Source organism: Dermacentor variabilis, chromosome 8 (genome assembly GCF_050947875.1).
Source record: "Dermacentor variabilis isolate Ectoservices chromosome 8, ASM5094787v1, whole genome shotgun sequence".
NCBI classification, from domain to species: domain Eukaryota; kingdom Metazoa; phylum Arthropoda; class Arachnida; order Ixodida; family Ixodidae; genus Dermacentor; species Dermacentor variabilis.
In genome coordinates, this window is record NC_134575.1 from 103,329,310 (window position 1) to 103,357,155 (window position 27,846).

At 48.5% G+C, this 27,846-nt stretch overlaps 1 pseudogene; it reads right to left on the reverse strand.

The window, feature by feature from the left end:
- LOC142591508 (fatty acid synthase-like) overlaps positions 1 to 27,846 on the reverse strand; it is a 139,075-nt pseudogene that overhangs the window by 54,701 nt on the left and 56,528 nt on the right.

A 27,846-nucleotide genomic window follows, 5' to 3' on the forward strand; every position in this document is an offset into this window, starting at 1 on the left:
AGCCATGGAATAACGATGATGGATTGAGGGCCATGAAGCACCGATCGAGGTGAGTCAGCAGCGGCGTGATCACGGCAACAATGACAAGATAATGATGACGGTAGAACGATGACGACGGCATGAGAGCGAAGGGTTTATCACAACCAAATGATGGCGATGAAATGACGACGCCAAAAGGATAGCGACGGCACGAAGACAAAGGCATGTTTGTCTTCGAGCTAACGTTCTCGCCACCTTGGCTCATACTAGAGGCGGTGCGAGTGCACACCATAACTGTACCAGACAATCGTGCAAGACAGCTCCTTCGTATATACCCCTACATCCACGAATATATTCAGCGAAATACCGATTGACACAGAAGCAGCCAACATCTATGCCATAGCGAAGAGCCGAGGCAAAGAAAGCTTAAATTTCATCAGCCAAGACGAGGAAAGCACTGGCATATGAATAGGTAGGGTGTTCTAGTCACAACGTTCAAACTATCTCCATGAAACCTTGACAGCAATGAAGTTGATTGCAGTTTGCGTTGTAATTGCAAACAGTGGTTATCGTTTCAGAATTTGTGTTATTAACTAGTCACATTTTGGCATTTTGAGGTTGTTGCAATTAAAAATTCGAATTCTACAAGTATTTAGAACTTGATAATACGTCATAAAGTCTATATTTTCCACCTGGTTTGATAATTATTGGCCATATGCACACTGTGACATGCGCGGCTACTCTTGACGTTTTCGCTTGTTAAAGTGCACAATAGAGAATATCCTCTCAAGAAGCACTGCATTACACGGCGCATTTCTCGATACAGGTGCAAGGCAATGTCTTCTTCCCACTAAAAAAATGATGGCATATTGGGTAATCTGGCTCTTGTGCGCAATAATTTCGGAGATAGCTGTGGAGAAGATGGCTTCTTTAAGTGTCTCAATTAAAGTGCTGCGAACATGGGCCTCTCTATTTTTCATACTGTATGATCTGCGCGCGATTGTAAATGTTGCTTCTTGATTATTTTGTAAGTTTTGAAAAGGCGCTTTACCGACGCAAGCATACACTACTTCCTTTGTGAAAGTTTTCATGGTGTCGGGATTGAAAAATCTAGGCTTGAAGCAGTATAGTGTTTGGTTATTTCCAAGGTATACCTGCCTGGCGCTATTCCTTGTGACGCTACGCCACGCTGTGTCTGACTGAAAGCGCGATCAAAGGACACAATGTAGGCATTCCTAAACTCACAATTACTGCCTACGGTAAAATGCCGCCTACGCCATCTGTGCTGACCAGCAAAGAAACAACTCGGGTTTAACGCCATTAACTCCTTCGCATATAATAGCCTTCAATGAGCGAACCAGTCACCCTATTCACTTCCGCGTGAAAGTGTGTATTTGAATGATTTTAGAAATAAGTGTAAGAAGAAGCTCGCTCACCTGCGTCCCTGACCGTTTCGGTGATCCTTGCGTGTAGCTTGGGGTCGATGCGGATCGACTGTATCCTGACAGGCAAGACAAATCCTCTTTTCGGCTTCCAGATGAAGGTCATGTGCACTGCCGTATCGAGGAAGGCCACCCAGTTGTCCTCCCATTTTAACTTTGCGTATGGTTCTGCAAAATATATGATCAGCTGAAGAACCCGCTTATTTTACTGCGTTCAGAAAAAAAATTACCGACGATTACGTTACTTCCTAATGCGAAATTTGAGCGCAGCAAATAAGCTGTTTCACCTTTTGGATAGATTGAGGCAAAGAAATCGAGCAACACATGTATGCGCTATCACATAATTTTTTTTTCACACGTATTCCTTTAACAAAGACTCCACTAACAGTTCTTGACAGTCATGAAGGAAGCTTTGTGGTCGGAGAAATAGACTGATATATGTTCGACTTGGTACACCAATGCTTGATTCTCAAAGACGAGATCTATACAAGTGCCTCGCGAGGTTGTCACAGCCGTGGGGGAAACAGAGGCTAAGCGCCGCCGCCGAGAAGACCCTGCCGTTCGCGCCGCCGAAGCGGAGGCTCATCGCCGCCGTCGAGAGCAACCAGCAGTAAGCGAGGCTGAAGCAGAAGCTCATCGCCGCCGCCGAGAAGACCCTGCAGTTCGCGCCGCCGAAGCGGAGGCTCATCGCCGCCGTCGAGAGCAACCAGCAGTAAGCGGAAGCGGAGGGGGGCGGCGTGTACACCCAGCGGCAAACGATGGGGGCAGAAGCGCGCGCAGCAAGCGGACAACACGATAAAGGGAGGAGGGAAGAGATAGCAGCGACTGACTGATGCCGCTGACGGCGATAGTGAGTCAACCCCAGCTATCCGCCACACAAGAACAGGGGGGGGGACCCTTTCCTCCTCTTTCTGCATGGCGGCGACGGTGTTCTATGCAGTCACGTTATCTTGACTCTCTAGCGGCGTCAGCGGCATCCAGCGGTATCAGTCGGTCGCTGCTAGCGCTGGGGGGATGAAAGGGGGGCGGAGCTGGTTACGAGGCCGACGACGACGCCGACGACGACGCCGACGACGACGCGAAACCCAGGAACGGACGCCAAAGAGCTGCGCTCTAAAATGAAGCCCACAGCCAAGCACGGGTATGTGTAGTTACTAGGTAGACCATGAATACGACCAATCAAATATTCAGCCTAGGAACGAATCACAATGACATTATTTATTACCATCATCTGAAGGTGATCCTTACCAGAAGTACCTAAGGAAATTCAAGGATCCAATTGTCGTCAAGCCCCAAACGTGCTGCATGCTTTTGCTATATATTACAGCGAAACTGTTTACCTCTACGAAGCAGCTATTCTTTAGTGGCGGTCTACAGAAAACCCGGCTTTCTGGAAATCGATGATTTAGCGAAAAGAACACATGTAGCATGAGTCTGTACCACAGCGATCATGAAGCCGTCGTGAATGTCGTTGTGCAATAAATGGTAATACACTGCATTTTACGGCGTACTCATTTCATTGATAGACAGTAATAGGTTAAGCGGATGGTGACAGCTTCGCAGGCAGTCCTTCTTTACAGAGTCGATTGGGCCTTCATATTTTTTTACTTTCACGAATTCAATCAAATACCACAAATTTCCTGTCAAATTCATTTCTATTTTGCTTTAATGTTAACCCGCTGAATAGGGTCGTTAGAGGAAAGGCACAATAAATAGAATTTACATAAATACGCATATTTTAATGATGATAAACTAGCAAGAAAAAACACATTTGTCGAAATGGTTACCTAGGCAGCGTCGAAAATCCCATACATATTTGTACAGAATATCATTCTGTAAACTATTCCATAGTTTTGAAATCACAAGAAAAGAGAAAGACAAAACAAAACAGCGCGGCCTCGCATTGATTGCTCTAGAAGAGAGCCGGTTGTCCGCAGGCATCTTTTGTGAAGCTGCTGCTTTATGTATCTCTCATTATTTTTAACTTTCCTTGCGATGATTGAAAAAAAAATAAACGGCTTCAGTGTACACTTCGGCCTTCTTTATTCTAGCACCTATAAATCACAAGCTCTTATTCACCTATATTTCGCGCATACAGGACATACTGAGATTCGCTTTATATGTTCCAACTTCGCCTTCATAACTTTCAGATGCGGAGTCCAAACGGCACTAGTGCCTTCTAGGACCGGACGAATTCCTGTAACCCTGTAACCAATTCTTTAATCATGTGGCTAATTTCCAGTTGTAAACAAAATTACTCATACGCTGACAGATATCGACGCGATAGCATTATGGGTCCCGTGTCGCAGCAAATCTGGCGTCGGCGCCCTGCGTCGGACGTCTTGCCAAAATATTATCGAACACATGCCCAGGCCCACCATGTGGCGCAAGTAAGTTACTGAACTAATTGAAGTTCTGAAGCTAGAATACGCAGAAAAACGCGTAAAGTACGACATACGCATAACCCACAGACGTGATAGCGTCGGCTTGTAATTTGAATGTACGAGAAAACGTAATTCTGCTACGCAAGAACATAAACAGCTTTTCAAGCGTTTCTATCATACATAGACCGGCCACGGCGTCGGCCATTTGCGCGCGGCAGCGCGTGAAAGTCTTGGAGCCCACAGAGTGGAGCGCCCGGTTCCTTGCAACACACCAAGATGGCGTTCGCATACGCCGCTTCGCGGCCCACTGAAGAGGCTGCCTTTCCACCAGAAAGCCTGCCATCGTGCATAGAGATCGCCGCCAGCGTTTTCTGGTAAACATTAGTGTTAGAAGCAGTCAGGAATATGTGAATGTTATTGTGTTCCTCTCTTAAAGGCGAAGCTTAAGGCGCCCTCCAAATATTTACTTGGTGCTGACGCCACGGTAGTTTATCCATCATTATGCGTGAGCACTTGAAACAAGTGTCCTTAAGCAACATTTTTTTCCGAAATATATATTTAAGAAAAAACACATTTTTTTGTTATACGAGTGTAAATAGATCTTTTTAAGTTTATTTCCATCTCCCATTGGCTACGCCATGGTCTCAATGACAGAAAGCACTGGGTATTTTATTACGGCGAAGCTGTACAGCTCTACTGTCCAAGCAAATTTTCGTCTCATTGTTGGCGTAGTAAGATAAAACTCCTCATACGTGGCCAGATACCGAAGATAGTGCAATGCCGGGCCGACCTGCAGCGGAGGTGAAGCAGGCGTTAAGCACTGCCCATACGTGGGCTGATCCCGAAGGCAGTGCAATGCCGGCCCGACCCACGGCGGAATTGAAGCAGGCACTAAGCACACCACATACGTGGGTCGATCCCGAAGATAGTGCAATGCCAGGCCGAACCGCGGCGGAGGTGAAGCAAGCGTTATGCACTCCCCTTACGTGGGCTCATCCCGAAGAAAGTGCAATACGGGCGCGGCCCGCGGCGGAGGTGAATCTAGCGTTAAGCACTCCTCATGCCTGGGCCGATCCCGAAGCAAATGCAATACCGGCCCGGCCCGCGGAGAAGGCGAAGCAGGCGTTAAGCACGCCCTACACGTGGGCCGAGCCCGAAGTTGTGCAATGCCGGGCCGACCCACGGCGGAGGTGAAGAAGGCGTTAAGCACTCCCCATACGTGGGCCGATACCGAAGATAGCGCAATACAGGCCCGACCCGCGGTGTAGGTGAAGCAGGCGTTACGCACTCCCCACACGTGGGCCGATCCCAAAGTTGTGCAATGCCGGGCCGACCGGCGGCGAGATGAAGCGGGCGTCAAGCACTCCCCATACGTGGGCTGATCTCGATGATAGTGCAATGCCGGGCCCACCCGCGGCGAGGTGAAACAGGCGTTAAGCACTCCCCATACGTGGGCCGATCGCTTAGCTAGTGCAAGGGCGGGCCAACCCGCGGCGAGGTGGAGCAGGCGTGAAGCACTGCTCACACGTGGGCTGATCCCAAAGATAGGGCAATGCTGGGCCGACCCGCGGCGGAGGTGCAGTTCGCTATTCATGGGCCCACATACACAGCTTCACTGGTCATCCTTCTTCGCAGAGTGGAATGGCACTGAGATTTTTTCTGGTCTTCTCTACACCCCCGTTGCAGGACAATAAAATAAAATCGTTGGTAGGAAGCTTAATTTTAGCAGATTTTTGGACAAATGAAGAAATGTCATCGATCTATAGCAAAAGCATAGGAATCATAAGGATCCTTGCGGTACCCCTGAATAGACTTCTCTATTGCGCTAAACACTATATTTTACTCGAAATGTTTGTTTACAATGCGACAAATTTGCTTTAACCAAGCACATTTGTACTTATTCATGCCTAGGGATGTTTACAAAGCAATTTTTGGTAGGAGACTGTCGAATGACTTTTCGAACACAATACATAAATTGTCAGTTTAGAGTTACATCCAGAGCATTACGAAAATCATGACCAGTTACAATCTATTGCGTAGTAGTGCAAATACTGGATCGGATTACATGCTGAAAAGGGTATAATCAAACATTTTGTCTAGAAACGGACGCGTATGCTTTGCCAATACGTGTCCAAAAATCTAACAGCACACAGATGTAGGAGATACAGGACTGTTCTGAAGTTATTCAGCAATACTTGGCTGCAACTGTTCATCATCTGAACAGTTGAACCCCAAATGAACATCATCATCTGAACATCTGAACCCCAAATGCGTTGCGCCAACCCTGGGACAACAACAAATAGCTTCAGACTTTTTGACGCAATGCAGGGAGATAATAACATAATTTCGCATACCGCCGTAAGGATACAGTTGGTGTACCATCTGGTCCAGACGACTTATTTTGAGTCTAACAACCATTGTTTATTAAATATTCCTCCTTGGGCAATGCGAATATTCCCTCTTGAGCATTGCGATAAGAAGCAATCGGTTATTCTTCTATATCAGCAGCGTCACTAGTGAACACTGATTCATACTGCTGACTGCACCTGACTGCAATATCACTCTCGTCCCTTGTGATTTCTCTTCCATCGAACATCACCTCAAGTTCCACATCCTGATCTTTAAAGAAAAGCCAAAATTTTCTTGGTGAACACTTGAGAACGCGGGTGATGGTTTTATGAAAGTTGTTTTCTTAAATTGTGTTAACTGTGCCTTAAGGTTTCCTTTCGCACTTGAAATTTCAGTTGCCGGAGTAATTATTTTAAAGAAATCTTTTTACTTTACGTTTCGAGTGACTAATGGTTTTCTTTCTCCACCGGTTGCTTCATTTTTTTCGTCTAGAATGTTTAGGTACCACATAATCTACGGATTGTTGAACAATTTCGTTAAAACATTCCCACAGTTCTTCAACAGATTCTGGTTCAGGCAAACCCTCTGTATCAGGTTATATTCCTACATAACAGAGATTAGATGTATCAGCTGCGTGGTATATGTCCTTAGCATAAGCATAGATATAAAGTTTGGTTTGTACACTGGTGCGACAGGTCACATCCAGAGAACTCACATGGTGGCCAGATGTGCCATCTCCGAATAATATGGCACAATTAGAAATATTATTTGATATGAAAACGAAGTCCAACAATGTGTGTCACGCAGCACTAACTCTTTCGTAATCTTTTACAATTTATCTCAAGTTTTGCGAAAGCTTGCCTTCTATTGGCCTCTTGTCCCTAGCAGTCTTTTTATCACCGAACGATTGAAACATCTTTCCAATTATTATGAGCGTAGTTGAAGTCGCCAGGCATTATTAGTCTAGTATTTTCATTTACATGAGCACATAGAAACATGTTCAAACGTTCCGCAAGTTCAGTCGCAGCAGAAGGCCTGTGTAAACTGCTACAACAGCAAACATACTGTTCCTATGTTTAACATTACACCACACTTTTCCAGAATGCTCTGGTTTTGCAATAAAATATATATGAAAACGCCTCATATTAGTTGCGCGACGTATACCGACATGGGAAGGGGTCTTGCCATAACCATACATCTAGCTTCAACGCTGCGCTTTAAAGCCTAGTTCGGGCTTACTCTGTGAGGAAGCCTTGAGGGTACCCTGGAAGGCACCGTAGTACTGGTATCCACGCAGTCTCAGCTCCTTGTAAACGTCCGCACAGTCCATGTCGTACGAAACGGTCTCTGCAGGCGCTCCCGGAGGGTCCTTGAGGAGAACCGTCTCGCCTTCTTCGACCATGCGGATGCGGCCTTTGCAAACCACGGCTCTGCCCTCGGAAACTTCAAACTCGCCAGATGTAGGCATCATGCTGATCTGGAAGCGCACACGACCTGGACGTGCAAGAGCATGTTAGGGGATACCCCAAACGAATTTTCGTGGCTTGACTTTCATCGCTCAGAAAGCCTAATTGCCTGTATAAACCTTACTCAGCGTTAGCTTTCTACGGAGCGGAAGTCTCAAATGTGAAAAAAAAACAAATGTGACGTGACATTGCCCTAAAAAAAATAAAGCTTTCTAGTTGCTGCGTGACGTCTTGAAACCATCGAAAATACGCTTTAGTGAAGGAATCGCCTCCGAGACACTGATGAACTAAACGAAATCAGCCAAGAAGGTCCTGTAAACTGTTCTTGAGATGCGAACACCGCATCATGGACAAACTGCAAAAGTAACAATGCTGGATGTGCCTGAAGTTTTCTGGTCACATTGACACGAGTACCTGTTTACCATTCCCTTATTTCCCCTTTTCACCGGTTAACAAATGGTAAAAGTTATTGTTCAGCATAGAACGCGCCTGCATGTATCGGAAGATTATCAAATGTTACGATGGTTTTATCCATGGTTTGAGGTCACGAAACCTTGTGTAATCTGATTGTTTGCGGCACGAGAATTGTGCAGCAGTTTCTGGAAGACATGCGAGCACTAGCGATTACGCTGGAACCTTCGACGACTCATGTGTAACAGCCGGCGCGCTCTGCCCGCTGATCAGATTTAAGACAGTCGCCGACTGTGAGCAAGAATATTTTTTGCTTACCTGTTAAAGGCAGGATCGTGAAACGCTGCATTCTCACGTCCTCGATGATTACAGGCGTCTCGTTCATAGGTCTTCCATAGCGGCTGGACAGGAACTTCCAAACAAAAACCAGGTAGCCAGTGCCAGGGAATAGGATGCGTCCATCCGGCTGGTGACCGACCAAATACTTGTCTTCGCTGTGTGCTTCGATGTCTACATCCATAACATCTTCGAACGTCTGCAAGTGCCGTGAGCATGCGATGTGTTACGATAAGATTTAGCATATGAATCAAACCCTCCGTATAATAAAGCTAAGTCTACAATGACTGGCTAACCTAACCCAGCGAAGGTACCATCAACTACCGGCTTCTTAACGCACCTTTAGCCTCGCCCATAGCCCATGTGAATGCCACAGTTTTATGAGCATTATGCTAATCTACGTCAAGTTTCAGTATCACCAGATTTATAGCCTTTTACAGCCTGTTTGAATAATATCTTGAGGATTTGTATATCGTATTGGAGGAAATGCGTAGCGCAGGCTTATCGGTTCACCCTGAAAAGCATGCTGCTTCAGACCCGCAAAGTCTGTCTCTTGAGTTTTGTTGCGTAGAACGACACGCTAAAGTGAGAACCAGGAAAAGCGTTTGTCGCTCTTCCGCACCCGTCTCCAAACGCGAAAGGTTTGCGGTGCTTTCGCCTTATGGTTGCTTTTCACATGATAATGTATCCCACACTGCACGCACCTTAAACGGGCAGCTCCATCTACTTCGTTAAGGCCAAAAAAGTGCTGGCAAAGTGAGCAGTGATTTTGGCGCCTTATTTAAGTCAGCTGTTGAGCCTCCCCATCTTAGTAAACCATTCGTACAGCAGACCGATTGCAGCGATTTGGGACTTGTAGATGCACCTTGCGGAAATATTCATCTCTCCTGCTCTCGGTAGCATTCGCGAGGCATGCACTCACGAGTCTTAAACGCAATTGTTTCGTAACCTAAGATGTGCACGGGGATATTGTTTGTGGTTTAGATGTTTCACAAGTTTCTGCGTGGCATCAACGATGTGGTTTAATTTGATCTCCAGCCATTTTCTCTGTTTAACGTTCCGAGGTACCGTGTTAACAGGCACATAGCAATATTGGTACATACGCTGCAGTGGTGCGACTGTATTTTTATAAGAGTGAGAGCAACGAGACCTGTAGGCGTTCCTAACTCCCGCGCCACTTTCTTTAAAAGCCACGTAGCACCCGAGTTGATTGATGTAGTTTCGACAGCGCATTTAGGTGCGACTTATTTACGTCCGTCACTAAGAAAAGCTATTTAGCGCCCAACATGGTGATGACATTTGTAACAAGGTGTTTTCAGTGCCGATGCCTTTTATTATTAGACACGGCAAGCAATGGGGCCTCCGACTGGTATGACCTCAGAAGAAAAATATTGGTCTCCACGGTACTGCCCAGGCTGGAAGCATAGATCGAAGCCCATTTTGCGTGGTAGTATTATGGAATATACGTAGCCGTTCATGAAGTGCTACCAGGATAGCGCTGTAGCGGCCCTTTTCTCAGGACAGAAAACTTAAAATGCTGTGTTGAATAGTGACGTTGAGGGGAGTGTGACACGCTGCGCTATGGCCGTCTGCGCATTGCTACTGAGAAGGGGATTGCTGTCAGCAACGATGCTGGCTATCGAAATCGCATTACGAAAGCAGATTGGAGCCGCTGACATCATTCTATCTTTATCTCACTTTGCGCCTAAATAAGTTATCCCTGCCGGTAACGGAAGCCTTGAGGTAGGGAGAATTCTAGCAACTCTTACGTCCTGTTTAGGGCCCGTGCATTTGTGTGTATAAAGGCAATCTAGTTTGAACTATTTCACTTAAGTTGACATAACCGAAGCACCCGGAGTGCTTTGCTGGAACGTCCACTAGGTTTAGCTTCTGGCGCTCCTCATGATGAACACACATCTATTAGCAAAATTGTTCACATACAGCGGTAACGTTATTAGAATTTGCCACATAAGCACGCTAACGTATCATCATAGAGCAAGCCTTATTGCACCGTGCATTGCAGTGTGAAACCATTGCTCGTCGCACAAATTGCGGCACAAGACTTGGGACTGAACAATACCAGACCTTGCTTTCGATACTCCAACTGTAGTAAACAGTTCGACGAGCTGCAGCCTCGTGAAGTTAGCTAGAGAATAAAGTTGTGCTCCCCTCCGGACAATTACCTAGAATGGCCACTTTGCACAGTTAAATATTTTGCAAAGCTGGCACGGGACATGCGGAGGCGGTTAAGGGACACCGTGCAGTAAGCCCTCCAGCACCTTCTCATAGACAGAGTAAAAGAAAGAGCCTCGTCGGTTCCAATGCAGGGCAAACCCACAGTAGGTTCTAGATGTCAGCTTCAGCATTTCGTGACTTGCAGACAGGACACCCGCGTAGAGGATACAACTGGCGAAAGTAAGGCCACTTCCGAATCATGGCAAGAGTGAGGGCAACCCCGACCCGGATCCTCCGATGCGCAACCTATTGTTCACGGGTAAGACCACGGGGGAGGGTTACCGCCCACGGAGGTATGAGAGCACGTTTGCGGCGCCGAAGGTGCTCCTTCCTTGTTAAAAGGTCATCTAGGATAAGGATTGCCACGATCCACACGGGTTCGTGAACAAGGAAGGGCTCGAGGCACCCTCCGTTAGACGGATGCTCCGCAGCGTGGTGGTGCTGAACGATGACTGACCTCCAAGCAGCCGTGCTCGTCGGTGTTTATTGCGGTGCGGTGACCAATCTTGCCAGTCAAGCTTAGCAGGCCACCGAGCCTAGCGTCGAACGAACATTATGCCTGAAGGGGCGTCACATGCTTCTTACACCCCTTACACCCAGCTTATTAAATAAAAAACAAACGTCCATGTTCGAAATATGAGGCTCTGCCTCCTCCCTAGCTGGGTGGACGCTGCCTGCTATCCAGGCGAGTAGCGGTCCGGTGGCCTCCGCCGTCGTGTACGCCGCCTGGGCACCGGTGTTGATGGGTTGGGTGTGGCAACGCCGGGTGCTGCCTGAGCCAGCCTCGATCCATCCGGAGGGTCCGTAGTTGCGCCGGGCTCGACACCGGTCCAACGGGTGCCGCACCACTGGCTACGGTTGCCGCCTCCGAGGTGGTTGGTCCTCCGCTGGAAGTGACTGGTGTTGCCGCTAGTCCTCCTGCGGGCTGTAACTCTGAAGTGGCAGTCGAGGGTGCTAGCCAGGACCCGAAGCGAGGCCTCGCATGGCCGGCGTGTCTGTGCCACATGGCCCCAACTGGCATGCAGACGAGCAGCGCTGAGGCGCTCGCAGGAAACACAACAGGTCCGGTTGACCAGGGTAGGCCAGGACGGAGGTTCCTGGCGAGTTCTGGAGCTCCATATTCCGGCAAAGGCCCGGAACGGCACCGTTGGTCAGCAGCCAGCTTCTGCTTCAACTGCTTCAAAAGCACTGTGGATCGGAGGTCCGGATGCAAGACGTCCAAGGGGGTCTTGACCATCCGACCCAGCAGGAGCTGACAGGGGGCACGGCCAGTGACATCGTGGGGCGTGGTCCGGTACTGAAATAGTATCCGAGCAATCTGCGACCGGAAATCCCCAGTCTGGCTCTTCTTGAGCTTGTCTTTGATGGTTCACGCCACCCGCTCGGCTGCACCATTTGCAGCAGGTTGGTACGGTGGAACCATCATCCGCCGGATTTCGTTCTTCGTCAGCCACGCCGGGTACTTTGTGCTGGCGAAAGCAGGACCATTGTCGGACACGATGACATCCGGCAGCCCTTGGGCGGCGAAGACCTGTCGTAGCGCTGCATAGGTTGCGCCTGCTGGTGGAGTGGTGACAGGTAGAACCTCCTTCCACTTCGAAAAGGCGTCCACCACCACCAGGAAGTAATGGCCCTTGAAGGGTCCCCCAACATACAGATGTAGGCGGGACCAGGTTCTCTGTGGGAACGGCAAGGGGGTGCTTTCCACATGACGCAAGGTTCGCTGATGCTCCTGGCAGATTTGCCAGCTCTGCACAACATGCAGGCTGGCTTCTGGGTACTCTGGCAGACGAACGCCCAGTGCATGAATTCACTTTCGGCCCAGCAGCGCCAGCGACGACCCCTTCGTTAGGTAAAGAGGAAGGGTTGCCTCCCTGCCGCCCAAGCGAACGCTGGCCTGTGCCTGATCCTCTACCTGGGAGAGTTGCCCGGAGTAGCTGCGCAGCATCACACCCGGAGCCTCGACGGACACGCCGGGGAACGTACGCTTGAAAGTTCCCCGGCCATTACGGACACGTGGGCACCTTTGTCCAGCTCCATGGAAATGGGGTGCCCGCAGAATTCGACGGTCAGCGTGTATGGCGGCACAGACGACGGCACAAAGCCTGTGTGCCACATGTCGAAAATCGGCGGCTCCTCGGCCACGACGTGGAGCCTGGCCGCGGAAGAACTTAAGCCTGCTAGCGCACGCCCCCGCCGCATAGCCATGCGACGGCTACCGTGGCCGTGGGCTTGTGTGGTACCTGGGCTTGATCAGGCTGCTGCTGCTGCTGTTTGCTGATCGTCCTCTCCCTTCGTCATCCACGTGCCGAGTGCCCAGTTTTCCCGCACGTAAAGCATTGTGCTTGAGAGAACTGGCACTGTGAGGGGGAGTGGGCACCACCACAGTGACCGCAGGTACTGCCCTTTGTCGCCAACTCATTGACCTCCGCTTCCGCCGACGGTGAGCCAGTCGCACGGGAAATCTCGCCGGCATCCATGGCGGCAGCTTCAATTGCCAGCACTGTCTTCACGGCGTCGTCCAGCGAGGGGTCGGGAAGCTCCAGGAGTCGAGTCTGCATGGCGGGGTTATTTATGCCGCAGACGAAACGGTCCCAGAGCAGCGAGTCCAGCTGGTCCCCGAAAACGCAGGCCCTCGCTAACCCTCGAATAAACTGCCCGAGGGTCTCTCCTTCCCGGCGGCTCCGGTTGTTGAAGCGGAAACGCTCCATTATTGTGGACGGTGCTGGGTTGAAATGCGGGCGTAATATGGCGAGCAGCTCACCCAGCGTCTTAACGTGCGGCGTGGCTGGCTTGACAGGGCCGAGCCGCGGGTCCCGCAGCTGGCCAGGAAAATGTCCCGTTGTTCGGCCTCGGGTGTGTGGTTTGCCCGGAAGAACACGTGGACTTGCTCCTCGTAAATTTGCCCAGCGGACCCATCTCCCTCGAACGGCTCGAGCCTTCCGTACAGCGGCATGGCGGCAGCAACGGGGGGGGTGGTGTTTCGCCGCTCGCGTCGGCGTGGGACGATCCGTGGGTACTCGTCGCCAGTGTCACGGGTATCCCATCTTCATCGCCAGTGTCACGAGTATCCCATCTTCGTCGCCAGTGTCACGATCCACCCGGGTTCGTAAACAAGGGAGGGCTCGAGGCACCCTCCGTTAGACGGACGCTCCGCAGCGTGGTGGGGCTGAACGATGACTGACCGCCGAGCAGCCGTGCTCGTCGGTGTTTATTGCGGTGCGGTGACCAATGTTGTCTGTCGAGCTTAGCAGGCCACCGAGGCTAGCTGCGAACAAACAGTATGCCTGAAGGGGCATCACATGCTTGCTATAGGATCTGAGGCAGTGCCGATGTATAGGTCGCTAGACGGGTCGCAGAATCCGCACGGCTTTGGAAGCTCAGAAGGTCGCGTGGGATCCAATCGATAGATATAGGCAGCAGGATGCGTGCCGCCAGAAATGGATGTGTTGACATATTTCAGGGCTGAGACTGACGCGTCGCAGGAGCCGCGTCACCCGGAGGGCATCAGTGCGTATGGCGATGCGGGCCGCGCTCACTGAGCACAACGCTTCTCGAACAGCAAGGAGTTCAGCACAAAAGGAGGAAGAAGGCTCTTGGAGTTGAAATCGGGACGTCTTTGATGAGCAGGTGCGCAAGAGCTAAAAGTGCAGTCATAGAGAAAGAAATTCAACAAGAGGGGACACTCTTCAAAAAGTGGCAACAGGAAACACGTCACGCCTAGTTTCAACTTCATCCGTTAGTTGACGCGAGCATCAGAAAAAAAGAATGTGAAATAAACTTACAATGTTTCTTTTTTATTCTTTCCCACTAAAAGTGACAAAGTATTGCGTGTAAATGAACTTATACTTTGGGACTTATTTTTATTGCGTTGCCTAGCAACAAGCTAGCGGCACGCCAGACGCGCGCGCATCGTCATGAGCCAGACAAGCCGCAGGAGTGAGCGGGGCCGGCTGCGCATGTGAAGCTCGCGTGCTCGGCGACCCGTCTCTTTCGGATGTAGCCTGTTTTTTTGGGCTCCCGGCGTTCTTTTATGTTCCCTCTGCATTTCGACACGGCACTGCGGCACTACTGTACTACAGCAAGGTGAGGAATTTTGTTTGGCAGTCTGCGACGCACTTCAAGCAAATTTAGGCTTACTGCACAAAAGTGAACCCATATGAACCTAGTGACGCAGTTATGGAAAAACAGCTCCGCCGCCGAAGCCTAGTTAACTTGAGTTAATTACTGGTACTAGGAGATGTTTGCAACGCTTTCTATGAGCCCAAGCATAATTATAACTTATTTTGGTAGTTTTTGGGCACGCTCGCCGGACCTGGCTTTGTGACGAAAAGCACCTTGGCCGTGTGACGCAGCTTCGCGTGTACTGAATCTTACCGGGAGAAATTTTGACACTTTCTCTGACCCCAGACATTTTTGCAACTAATTTCGCTACTTTTTGGGGTACTTATCAAGCACAGAGGCCGCGCTCGGCGTAGTGGCGCAGTTAGCAAAAAGCAGCTCGGCTGTGCGCCGCAGTAAATTTCGCGTGTATTTAATCTTACTGGTAGAAGTTCGTGACGCATTCTCTGACCCGAAAAAGTATTTTAATTCATTTGGTCACTTTTTGGGATATTTGAGGCATGCTCGCCGCGCCTGGGGTTGTGAAGCTGTTAGAAAAGAAGCAAGCCGGCCATAGTGAGTTAGTTTTGCGTGTACTGAATTTTAGTTGGACAAGTTTCTGACGAATCTTATAGCCGTGCAACAACATATACCTTATTTAAGTACTCATGCTTGTCGAAAACGCGACGAGCGATTGTCGAGAGTGATAACACGGGAGTGCTGCTTGCGCCGGCAGGACGAGTAAAAGATAACACGGAGGAGCTCAAGAACTTGACATTTATGTATTCTCAGCGACTGAAAACAGGCTTTGCACCCACGAACCTGTCTTGAGTACGACTAGAACACTTTCTGCGAGCGTGTAACATGGTCTGGCTGAGCCTGTGTTGTAGCTCCCTCTGTGTATTTGGCGTACCATCGCGTCGACTGAGGCAAAGTTGTTTTGGAAACGCGCTGACACACGTGTATTTGAGCTCTTATAATCCCCAGGAAGGGAGGGATGCTTGAAAATCGGATGTTTTCTTCAGATTTTATGGCATTGTTTGGAAGAATTTTTTGCTGCGAAATGTACGTAAAAGTTAGTTTATCTGTAATGCCGCTCATTCATCACTTACGCACGTTTCGCCTCTACACGCAATACTCCTGTTAGGTCAATATACCAAAATGATTCATGCATGTGATTTACTTTCTTTCAGCTGATGGCATCCGGTGGAGGTTCGTACGGCAACGACTGCTGCTTACCTGGTGCCACAACTTTGGATGAATGCAGAAGCCCGTAACGAGCATATATATAGAGCAAAATAAACATTTCATCATTTCAGAAGACGTCGTGCGTTTTCTTTATGAAATTGCACCTGAGGGATTCGGCGGAGTCTTGTAAAGGTCGCTCGCAATCATTTTTACTAATAACGAAACGATTCCACACCAAAGCCACGCACGGTTCAGCAGAAGCGAAAAAAAATGCCGCGCCGATCAGCGGAGCCAGCGCGGCGTGCACCAATTGGTGTTCAAAATGCGCGTGTCCAAAACAGAAACCGGAAGGGGTTCATACCATCCGCTTGATGTGCTATAGTGAATTCGGCCGCTGGGCTCTATGGGAGTGTCCGCTCTTGTTGAATTTTTTTTCTCTATGATGCAGTGGTCGTTTCACAGTCCAGAATGATTGCATCAACGTAAACAGGTGGGCGTCTTGAGCTATAATTTGGTCGCAAAGCGGCGACGCCGCGTTAGTTGATATCGGGCAATGTATATCCGTTGGCTTGTTATCGCTAAGCTGTGCAAAACTCCAGGGAGGAAGAACCGGCGATGGTGGTCGTGGAAGGGAGTACGAGAAAGCGTAAGCCCTGAGAGCCCACGTTGCGTGTGAAACGCTGATTTTGAGCCTGCGAGCACCACGTCGCTGCTGCACTAGCTCATCTAGTGTGTTACGCTGCGCATTCTCTTGGAGAGTCACGATCGGAGTGATGCGGGGAAGGCACGTGATGACCCCGATTGCTTCCTGATAGCCAACTTCAAGGCGATCCCATTGTGCGCTCGTCTAATGCAGGAATCGGGCTTGATAAACAAGGCGTTGTTGCACTAGAGGCTTCACTAACTGTCACGTAACATATGAGCGGCGCCGCCCGTTTTAGGAGCAATGCGCCCAATCAGACCCAACGTCTGAATCACCTGCTGTTTAGCGCTGGAGAGCCAAGCAGTTACGGTTCGCGACTCGTGGACGATCTGACCCAGAACATTGTTGAAGTTGGGTTCCGGATAGATGAAGACGAATGGGCGTTGAAGAGAGCTTACGCCGGCGCCAGTGATTGGCGACTGACATGTAAGCAGGTTTGCTGATGGAAACCTTAAGTCCGGCCCAAGCAGCCTAAGTCGACGTAATATCTAAAGCTGATTGAAGGGCTGCGGCTTGAGTCTGCAGGTCACGATGAGTGCTCCACACCGTTATGTCATCAGCCTAGAACAAGAACTTTATGTAAGGGTACATCGTGTAAGCGTCATGCAAGCGGGATGAAGGCAATATTGAATAATGTGGGTGCCAGTACTGATCCCTGTGGTACGCCGCGAAAAGGAACAAATGAGCCGACGCCTTCACCAGTAAGACAAATCGCAAAGTGTCGGTCTTCAACGAAAGATTTGACAAAATTCCGTACTCTAGGGAGAAAATGCAGCATGTAAATTCAAGCCAAGATGGCAGCATGACGGACGTTATCATGCGTCTTCTCGACGTCCATAGCGGTGACAGTACGGGAAGTGTGGCTGCGAGTTGGCGATAAAACTGAGGATGTAAAGACAGCCAGCCCATCTTCAGTACCTATGGATGGACGGAAGCCAAGTTGAGCAAGGTTGTAGCAACCGTAGTGTTCTAGCCACCACGGCAGTCGCCTAGCTAGCATTTTCTCAGCAAGCTTGCACAATGTGGACATTAGGGAAATGGGTCAGAAGTTCCTAAGGTCGGTCGACGGCTTGCCTTGTTTCGGAATCGGGATCACAACAGCCGATTTCCAGCCCGGAAGGACAAAGTCATCTAGCCCTACCTTGTTAATAGTGCCGAGGAGTTGAGGCAGCACATATCAACTCAGGTTCCTCCAAGCCTCATAAGTAATAAAGTCTGGACCGGGTGCTGTCTTGCGACTCGTACCATCTATCGCTGCAAACAATTCAGGCATGCTAAAAGAGCTTGCAATTCCCTCGGAATCTGCTGCAAATGGTAACTTCTCGATATGTGCCGGAAGGCCGGCCAAGGAAGCACCATTGGTGTTTTCAGGCAAAACGTACTAGGAGAAAAACTTCCGGGCTGCTTCTCTGGCGAAATCATCAGCCGGCAAACTAGCAGCGAAGCAGGCTGTGCTCGCCGTGTCTGGATGGCGGCAACGGTGTTCCATGACACGTAACGTTCGCCAGAAAGAAACATTGGACGTCTTGGATGAAAACCGCTCACACCACGTATGCCAGTGCCACCGCGAGAGGTCGCGTTCATATCTTCGGGCCTTAGCAATCAGGAAATTCAGTCTTGTACGTGCTTGTGCAGAAGCGGGATCTCGGGATGCTGCCAGTAGAGCTTGTCTGCGAGCTGTCCAGAAGTTGAGCAGGCCGATATCCGGTGCCGGTTTATCGACGTCTACCCAGCTCATAGTTGCAGTTTCATTGAGCGCCCTTTGTATGCGGCCGCGAAGTAGTGGTGCCGAATCCAAAGAGGTGCCTTGGAGAATGGAGCGAAAGGTGTCGCAGTTCACCACAGTACTTTTGCGGCGCAATCGGCAGGCCTGTGACGGATAAAGAGTGGTGGTCACTACCCCAGCAGTCGGATTCCAGGCGCCAAGTGGGAGTGCTGGTACCCGACTGCCACGTCAGATGTGGTGCGTATGTTGTACGTAGAGCTTGAGGCACAGCCCGCATTGCTGAATCTGGATGGTTCACTAGTACAAACGCATCCGCGAAGGCGTCCCGCTCACACCTACCTCGGGGGCTAGTAGTGGGGTACCCCCAATCTGAGTGAGGGGCGCTGAAATGACCCCCAACTAAAATAGGACACGCTGGGTATTGTTGACAGATATTCAATAACCAGCTCAGATTCATGCGCGGAGAAGAGCCACCGGTTGGTCTTACGTAGCATGACACTACCACAACTGTTGCCTTGGGTAACTACACAGCACTGCCACTGCCTCCTGATATGAGTCACACCAGTCTTGAAGAGAAAGGCAGACCTGAGGATAGCTCGTATCAACATACACTCCCGCCTTTCCTGGAAGGGCAGCTGTGTGCACGCGACAGGAGACACGTATCTACTGAAGCTTGGAATGGCGGGCAAGGCATTGATCTCCTGCAGTAACAGGGCCCACACGTGTAGCTTGTTCATGCGAAGACGAGATTTCAGCTCGCTACTTTCGTGGAGAGGCTTCTACAATTCCACTGCAGCATATCGCAAAAACCTGTGGGCGCCATTTTTATCACGAATCCAGGCGTTTTAAAATTACAGACGTCAGGCTGGATAACTGGCTGACCATGAGCCGCAGAAGGGATGTTGTAGAGTTATCCGGCAGCGGAGCAGGAAGCCTGGTAGAATCACCGAACAATACAGCAGGGCGTGACATAGACGATGATGCAGCGGAATTGATATTTGTAGTGGTGTGAGATTCCACTGAACGTCGGCGGCGCGCAAATCGTTTCCGGTGTTGTCGGAGCTTGGAAACCTCCAGTAAAAAGTCGGCAATCTGGTTGCTAACTGCTGCCATATCACCACGCGGATGTTCCGGCACTCTCTGCTTTATTGTAGCCAGCGGGTGACGGCGTTCTTTGCGAACTTTGTCACCGTAAGTCTATTCGGAATGCGGTGCAGGCATGTTCGGCTCGGAATGCTCTGGCCAGTCGTCATCACCGCAGTGGAGCGCCGGAAACCTGTTAGATGTCGGCAATTATTGTGTGGCAGCATGCTAAGGCCATTGCTTATGAATCCCGCGACGAACCTTCTGAGTGGCCTTTTGCTTTATGGGACAAGCTGGAGATGTGATCTCGTGGTCGTCAGATATGCAAAGTGCACATAGATAAGACTCTGTGCCAGCTAGTACATCATCTTGCGCTGTAGTTGGACAGGATCCGCGCGTGTGGCAAGGTCGGAAGCAGTTGTAACAATAGACGACACTGGGTTCATATTGACGAGGTCGTAAAATGCAGCCATAGTAGTACAGGCGGGCTGGGGGACTAGGTGGACCCTGCAAGGTGACGATGCAAGACCGCCCCTCCCCATGTAATGCGCTTGAATGACACGGTGAGTAGGATAGTAGGGTTCACGCTGGAAAGAAGTCTGGTCCTCGTCAACGTGATCGTTGTAAACGACACAACGCTCCAAGTCCGAGCCCTCTACCAGGTACACGAGGACCGACACCATGACTTCTCTTATGATCTAGAGATGCTGAAGCGTTTACAAACGCTCGATAGCAGCCAATGGTGGGAGCCACACAGCGATGGCATTTGACTTCTTCTTGGCCGTGAGGGCGCGGAAGCCTGTGTTGCCAATACAAGCGTCTAGATTCGCCTGAATGATCCTGCTCGGAATCCCCGTGAGGCTTGTGGGGGCCAGAGTTTTAATGGCTGCTTTCTAGCAAATCGAGCCCGGTGTCGACAGAACTGGGTGGTCAGTCGTTAGGCAGGAACCCTTGCCATGGGACCCGCTGTTAGTCGAAGACGAATGTGGTACAGATTGTTCCGAACGACGCTTCTGAGAACCACGGGGCGCCAACGGCACAGATGGTAGTGACGAAGGCAACTCCATAGGGGTACTCGGTTCGTCGTGCACAACCAATGGAGCCCCATTCCTATTCAAAATAATGACTGGGAAGCCATCGCCGGGCTCCGCCCTGAGGGCAGTCTGGGGCGCTAAAACATAAAGCGATTCCAAACTTTTCTATACCAGTTCTGCAATGAGCCCTCCGCGCTTAGTCAAAAACTGTTTTGGACCAGCCCCACCTTATCTGTCTGACAAGCGGTGTCAGAAAAACCGCGATAGCTGCCCATCTGATATGACTTCTACGCACTGTTTACGCATTATTAGACCGAACAAAAGAAAAATACTTATTTCCGATTCGACGGCTTTTCACGATTACACCTCGGCTATTGGTGAGATATTTTTGGACTGCGCCCACTTGACCTACCTATCACGCGATGTCCCAAAACCGCGAGAACTCACGCATCAACGTGAGGTCTACGCGTTAAAGATTTATTATTATGCCGAAAAAAACTGAATTTTTTTTATGAATACCAGCAGACTGCCCCGTTCCGAAGGGAATAAAAGATGGCTGCCGCCGGTCGCTCAGACAGTGGCTACTCGAACCTGCCGGAGAGCATTGGTTTATTTGCGTATAATAAAAATTTTCGCATGGCCGTGTAACGTTTCCGAGCACTTTCGGCGCGCTTACAACCTCGCTCGGCCAACTCTTCTTTCCCGAGAATGCGTTTTAGCAACATGCATTTTTAACGATCCGTTGCATGCCACCACTATTTTCAACCAGCTACCGCAAGCTAAGTAACGTAAAGCAGACCAATCGTAGACGCCGGCACCACCCTCTTCATTCGGTTATCGATTATAAATGCACTGGCTCGGCCACATCGAGTTCCTCTCCACCTGAGTGTGCTCCTCAAGCCTCTTGTCAGCTCGTTAGATAAGACAAGCCGCTCAGTGTAGGCAATGTTACCCGTTTTTAACTAAAATAAAAGTAACCTGCTATGAACTAGGAGAGCATTTGATTTCGGTTCAGACAACACTTCAGGTCACCGCCCGTTGCTTGCGTCGGCGGTTACGCAAATTTTACGTCAGGAGATTGGAATAGAAATGTATTGGAATAGTTCTACGTTAGAGGGCCCCTGATGTTCAGTTTGGGAAGACGGCGGGCGGACTCTAGCCGAAGCATGTGGAGCAGGAACCAGGAGCTGCTATTCAGGCTCAGGTGACAATTGTGCGGCCCGTAATGCCGTCGTGACGAGCGGTGCCGACGAATCTGCCGCCGCAGCTCGTCAGCGGAGGCACTGGACTTACTCCCGGTGCACAATTCAGCTGCAAGGCCCATGGAGCGACACTAGCTGGAAACAAGACTGCGCATGAGCGTCCGGAGCGCCCTCGGATGGCTTGAGGTCTAATCCCTTGAAGTATAGAATGTATTTGCGCGAACGACGAGATTTTTCACAGGAGCGATGAGCAGCCACCTTAACAGGGACACTAAGTCGTCCAATTGCTCATTCAAAGGGCTACCAACTAAACGCGCAATTATCTAGGATTAGCATTTTTCCTGCTCCTACCATAACAATGTAGGACAAGGGTATGTGATACAAAATTCGTTTTTATATTTGTATAACTTCTAGGTGTGGGCGAATATTACAAGTTTAGAATATGAATACGAATACTTAGTGAGTAGTATTTTATCCCTATTTAAACAGGAACAGTCCGATAATTTTAACCATTTGAAACTACAAGAAATATTTTGCAAGAACCGCCCGTGTAGGTGGGTGTGACGAGTGCAAAACAATTGTTCTTGACGGACGGAGTGAAAGACGATTAAGTGTGGGCGGTGGTACGTGGCAGCGTGGCACACGAGGAGGGCGCGCGCTACGATTCTACTTGGACGTGTCCAAAGAACAGCCGCCGGCCGGCAAAATCTGGAGTGACGTGTACCGGTGGCGACTAAGGCGGCTAACAGTCCACTTAGGCGCCTGTTCCTGGAGCGCAGCAGGACCAGCCAACACACGATCCGCTACCGGTCCGCTCGGGCACCCGCCTCGAGCACTCGGGAGCAGGGGACGACGCCGGGTGGCTGAGGGTCCGCTTTGGCGTAAGTGCATGCGGCCCCTCCTCCCATCTGATGACGAGACCGAGCGCTGCCACGGTTTGCATGGCCGCCAGCAGTGCTACCAGCACAGTTAGTCTGGCAGAAGCCAGCGGAGCTTTTCAACAACAGGCCCATCGGACTCCTACAGCCGCAGACCGACAGCCTTTCTTCTCCGGTGTCATTGCTCGAACAGCTCCATAAGCCGACGCATATGCACACAATCTGCCTACCGTGAGTGCACTGCCACGAGACTGCGCTTGGGATGCTCGGCTACCAGGTGAAAACGTACACACGTAGCATAGAGAACTACACCGCGTATTCATGGACGGTAAGGATAGAGGAACGTAGCGTGCCCTTCATGTTCTTGATTTCATTGTGTGCCTAAATGTGATGAGATCATACACGAAAGAGATAGAGGCAATTTTCGTTCCTAATGCATCTCTTGCTGGGTGCTGAGCCTCTGGGCCCACGAACCTTTCCCAGTGGGGTTACTGTTCTCAGTCTACCAAAGAAAGTATTGTTTCTTATCTTAGCTTTGACAACCACAAAAGTTTGTGAAAAAAAGACAAAAATAAAATGGAAGCCTACATGGCAACCTGTGATTTTTATTATAGGCTGTGATTTCATGTTTTTGACAGCACCAGCTATGTACCAGTTTTACGTTTTGCTACAACCACGGATGTTTTCTTCGCAACAAGGTCTTTTAAATGTGCACAAGACAGATATATGTCTGTCCTTTAGAAGCTTATTTATTTGCCACAGCTTCTCATATAAGCCAATCATAGAGCAGCCATTCTTTCTCGGAGAGCTTGCTTGCTTCCACGCTCGAACCTTTTTGACAGGCTTTCCATGCAGTTTAGCTAATTGCAAATGGCCACTTTTATGTAAAAAACAGTCATTTTCTCCTGACAGCGTTTTTACATTACAATAAAATGAACATTCCTGCGTTATATGTGTCTGCGTTTGACTATTCAATATTCGTTTGGATATTTTGCACCCACAATTGTCATTGACTTCTCTACGGAAAAGGTAATATTCGCCCAGCTCTATGTGTGGGACTGAAGTGAGCGGGGTTAAGATGGCTCATAGACTAAAATTGGCAGATCAAAGTTTTAGCGTTGCGCTTGAAATTCTCGGACCTTGTTCTAACCTCAAGCGCGCCTGAAGAACGCGGTCACGGCACACGCGTGTGCACCAAAATTCATGGCACCCTAAATTGATTTAGCATGCTTGTAGGGCTTCTGGTGACATCGCACGGGTGCCATTACGCTTTTCGCAAAGATCCCCGCCAGTAAAATTACCTAATTTGTTTTTCTGTTTGAGCACTCGTATCGTTTTAGACTTTTAACATTGTATATTCTGAGAAGAGTTAAGATCAAATGCAGGCGCGGGGAATGCGACATTTCATGACATATTTATGTGTGCTGCCATTGTCTAAATCCTGAGAAATAATTTAATCAAGAACGCAAATTTAGTGACTGAATACACCCACATATGCATGATGGACAAGCATATAATGTAATTATACTTAAATATTTGCCGAGGCCCACGGCGTTGCGGACGCCTACGGTGGGCATTCGCTTGGACGCCCATATAATCACTATCTCAAACAAATATCGCGTCAACATGGTCAAAGCTGCATTGAAAGCTAACAACGCGAGAGATATCGACATAAAAATTGATGGCACTCGCGATGCGTTCTCTTCAAACATCTGTTGTTTCTAAGCGAAATTGATAAAGAAGCCTTCGCAGGTTAGTAACTCGCTAGCCAAGATTATTTTATACGTTTCCTTGTCTGCCTCGTTAGAATGATTGGCGGCATTTTTTTTATTCAGATGATCTGTCGCCATGGCATCCTTTGAAACCTACCGACATCAGGGACATAATTCATGCCCCGCTTAATACCCTGCTGGGCAGCCCATGGCCTGACAGGCGGCTGCATAATTTTTTTAGTCCTCGCGAAAGATACGCCGTTGATTTTAATAATAGTGCTAGCTTTCACTAATGATGTATCGTAATTTTCATTGCCAAGAATACCGATATTCATCTAACTGGTGTGTAATCGATCAAATTTGGATAGCTCCATGATATGTCACAAAAACTAACAAAGCTGGCAATTTTTTAACTGAAAGAAAGCGGCAGGAACAAGGCGGATTCAACAACCTGTAGCTGACACTCTGTCCCAATGCGCGAAATAGTCAAATACCTTTTCTGGAGAAGGAAAATCTTTCCAATGAGCGACATCCCAGCTTTGGGAGTGGTCCCAGCTGACCAAGTGGCCGATGTTAGGCGTACCACGGGGCAGGGGCCATGGCACTGGAGGATAGAGTACGGACAGGTCCATCTCGACCCCAAGAGTGTGAAGTTGGCCCAGCGAGTTCAGAAAATACTGCAGATTGTCAGCATGGCGTTTCATGAGGCCCAGGCAAGTAGCGTCGGGGCCTACAGCACGTCGGAGGATCGCCTGTGGTGAGTTGAAGGGTATTTACGCGTAATAAATGTTTGCTACTCGTTAGCCTCTGGCAAGCAGTATCGGCAGCACTTTAGAACCTGCATACAAAAAGGTGTCTTTAATAAACAGTACGAAGAAGGTTGATTGTGGAATCCACAATTTAATGCCTCTTAGTCCTTAGAATTTCGAAGATATGAAAACTATTAGGAAAGAGTTATTTTATTAACAAGAAATACACACAAGAAACTAACAGCATATCGATGAGTGCCGAAAGTAACGATTGTTATCAAACGTCTTAAATGACCTCTGCTTTCATTTAATTATTATCTATCACTGAGGTTGACGGTCCACGAAGGGCGCTGAAAGTCCAGCAGGATGCATTACAGAAGAATTTTCGCACAGCATGCTTTTTAAACAGCGGTTGTTTGAATGATAAATTTCTAAATGATAATGATTGTGAATGTTAAAAGTTATGAGCCTCAAATGCACACTCGAAAACCAGATATTCCCTCAGGCCTTAACAAAGCGAAACATAAAGGTCACGGCAAGTTGATTTGGCTTTGTAATATTCTATATATATGTAATGCTATTCATAAGTCACGAGTTTATCCATACAAAATGACTACCCTTTATTATTTTTGTGGTCCTCAAAAATCACAGCAGTCAAACAAGAAAATGTGCCACCATATCCACCTTGAGTGTAGAGCTCACTGAAGGCGATGGAGTGTGATGTTATGTAATATCGCGCGATGGGGGCAAACATGATTCGAGTAACTAGCGAAATAAAAATATCCTGTTCTAAATGAATACACCAAATCAATTCGCTGGGCTCCCAAAATTTAGACATTGTTGTTGAATTATTGGAAGGTGGTTTAGAAGTTCTAAGGTCCATACGTTCCCTCAGTGAGTCAGCAGCGAGGGGTATCACATATGGTCTTAATTTCATTTATTATATATATATATATATATATATCTATATATATATATATATATATATATATATATATATATATATATATATATATATATATATATATATATATATATATAGCGCCGCTGTGGACAAACCGCGTCTTTCCTGCAGTAGAATCACTGCAAACTAGAGACTGATAAATAGTCCATAAATATTACTTGAGCACGAACGAATACATGATCATTTGCAATGCTGAATTCCCGTATCGAATATCTAACAAATAATAATGTCTATTTCACTGATATTCTCTTTAGATAAGAATTCGCCGAACAGCAGCTGCATCTGAAGATAAAGACTGTTATATTGAATGTACGTCTTGCAGGAGGCGTCGCATTCGAATAGGAATGGTCCCTACTTGGGCGCTTTAACAGTCTTTAAGGCGGATTAAAAACCCTAATGGATTTCATAGAAATAGGCCAACACACAGAATTAGCTCCAACAACAAAAGTTCACAATAAACGACCACGATAAAGCACCGGCTAGGTGGTGAACTGTATTTGGTTTTTGGGTTTTGCTGCTCACCGAGATGCATCCTCATTCTTTTCATCGAACTCTCTTTTACATTCATTCTCATTAAAAAAAATACCAGTGCAGTATTAAAAACGCCTTGATTCTGTGGGAAGTTTTTGCACCTATAAAAAAGAATGCTGCTGTTTCCCAGGCAGGCACATACATATATGACTGTCCAGTGTCCATCGTGTTTGTTGCCAGTAGATTAGCCCTTGCTTACGCCTACGGCGTGGACCGCTATATAGCTTTAACCTTCAGAATGCCCGCAAAGCGGTACTCCGAGGGGTTAATTCACAAAACTACTTTTCGATGCAAACTTTGCTCGCATCGCCGTTGCAGATGTCTAAGCAGGGAGCAGTCGTTTATCAAGGATGCCGCTTCATCAACCTCGATTGGTTGTAGTCTACCCGGCACGATAACGTTTCGGAAAACTAGCAGCGCAAAAATGGTTCTCTATTTTTTTCACTGTAGCATTAAAGCTGTTGGATTTTTGCTCGTATTCAAGCGGGACTTCATTACCTGTACATTAACGTGACTAAGGCAAGGTGCTGATGACTGGTTGATGAAAAGGCAGGATGCACTCCGACACCAGTGTTCTCGCTGGAAAATCACACAATAAAAAACCGGAAAGAAAATTCGAAGTGGCAAGTACGAAACTGTAGATAGATACCCTCGAAGGTAGCATAGCACGATCTAGCTCATGACCGTTTCACCAAAGTACGCTCCCCCAGTTTGGGCGTAACGACAAACCGCGATGAAAGCGGCAATCATTTGAGCATCCCACTCACCTGCAAAAGACAGTGTGGTCCAATCTCCAGCAAGATGGCGTCCTCAGGTACATGTTTGAGGGCATCTCGGAAAAGCACGGGGTTTAAGAAATTGTTGGCGTGGTACTCCGCCGAGCATAGCTGCGAGCCAGGTTCATGCCAACGACTCTCTGGCACCGATGTGCTGATCCACCGCTTGCTGCGTGGCTTAGGCTGGGGTATGGCCTGCTCGATAGACATATTTATTGAGAAACGTATTTCAGGATGGAATTGGCTACTAGTTATTAAAAATATTGTTTTGCAATGATGCTAATGATTCTCTATCTGAAGCTGAATGCACTGAAATACTTTGTAAAACATGTTGTGGAATCTTCAAGTCACCTTAAAATTACTCCTACACAAAGGAAACTAACAACACGAAGTGCTTTAAGGAATGGTAGGGGCAACCTCGGACTTCAGTGGAAGAATTGTCCTGAGGGTGAAAATGTCGTCTGTCATTTCTAAGCCTAGATCAGTTTTATTCTCTGTTCTAGAGTATGTCGGAAAGAAATGACACCACGTGGAGAGGGCTGACATCGAGTAGCGAGTGATGTACAGTGAGTAGGCAACACGTCTGGTAATGCAGAC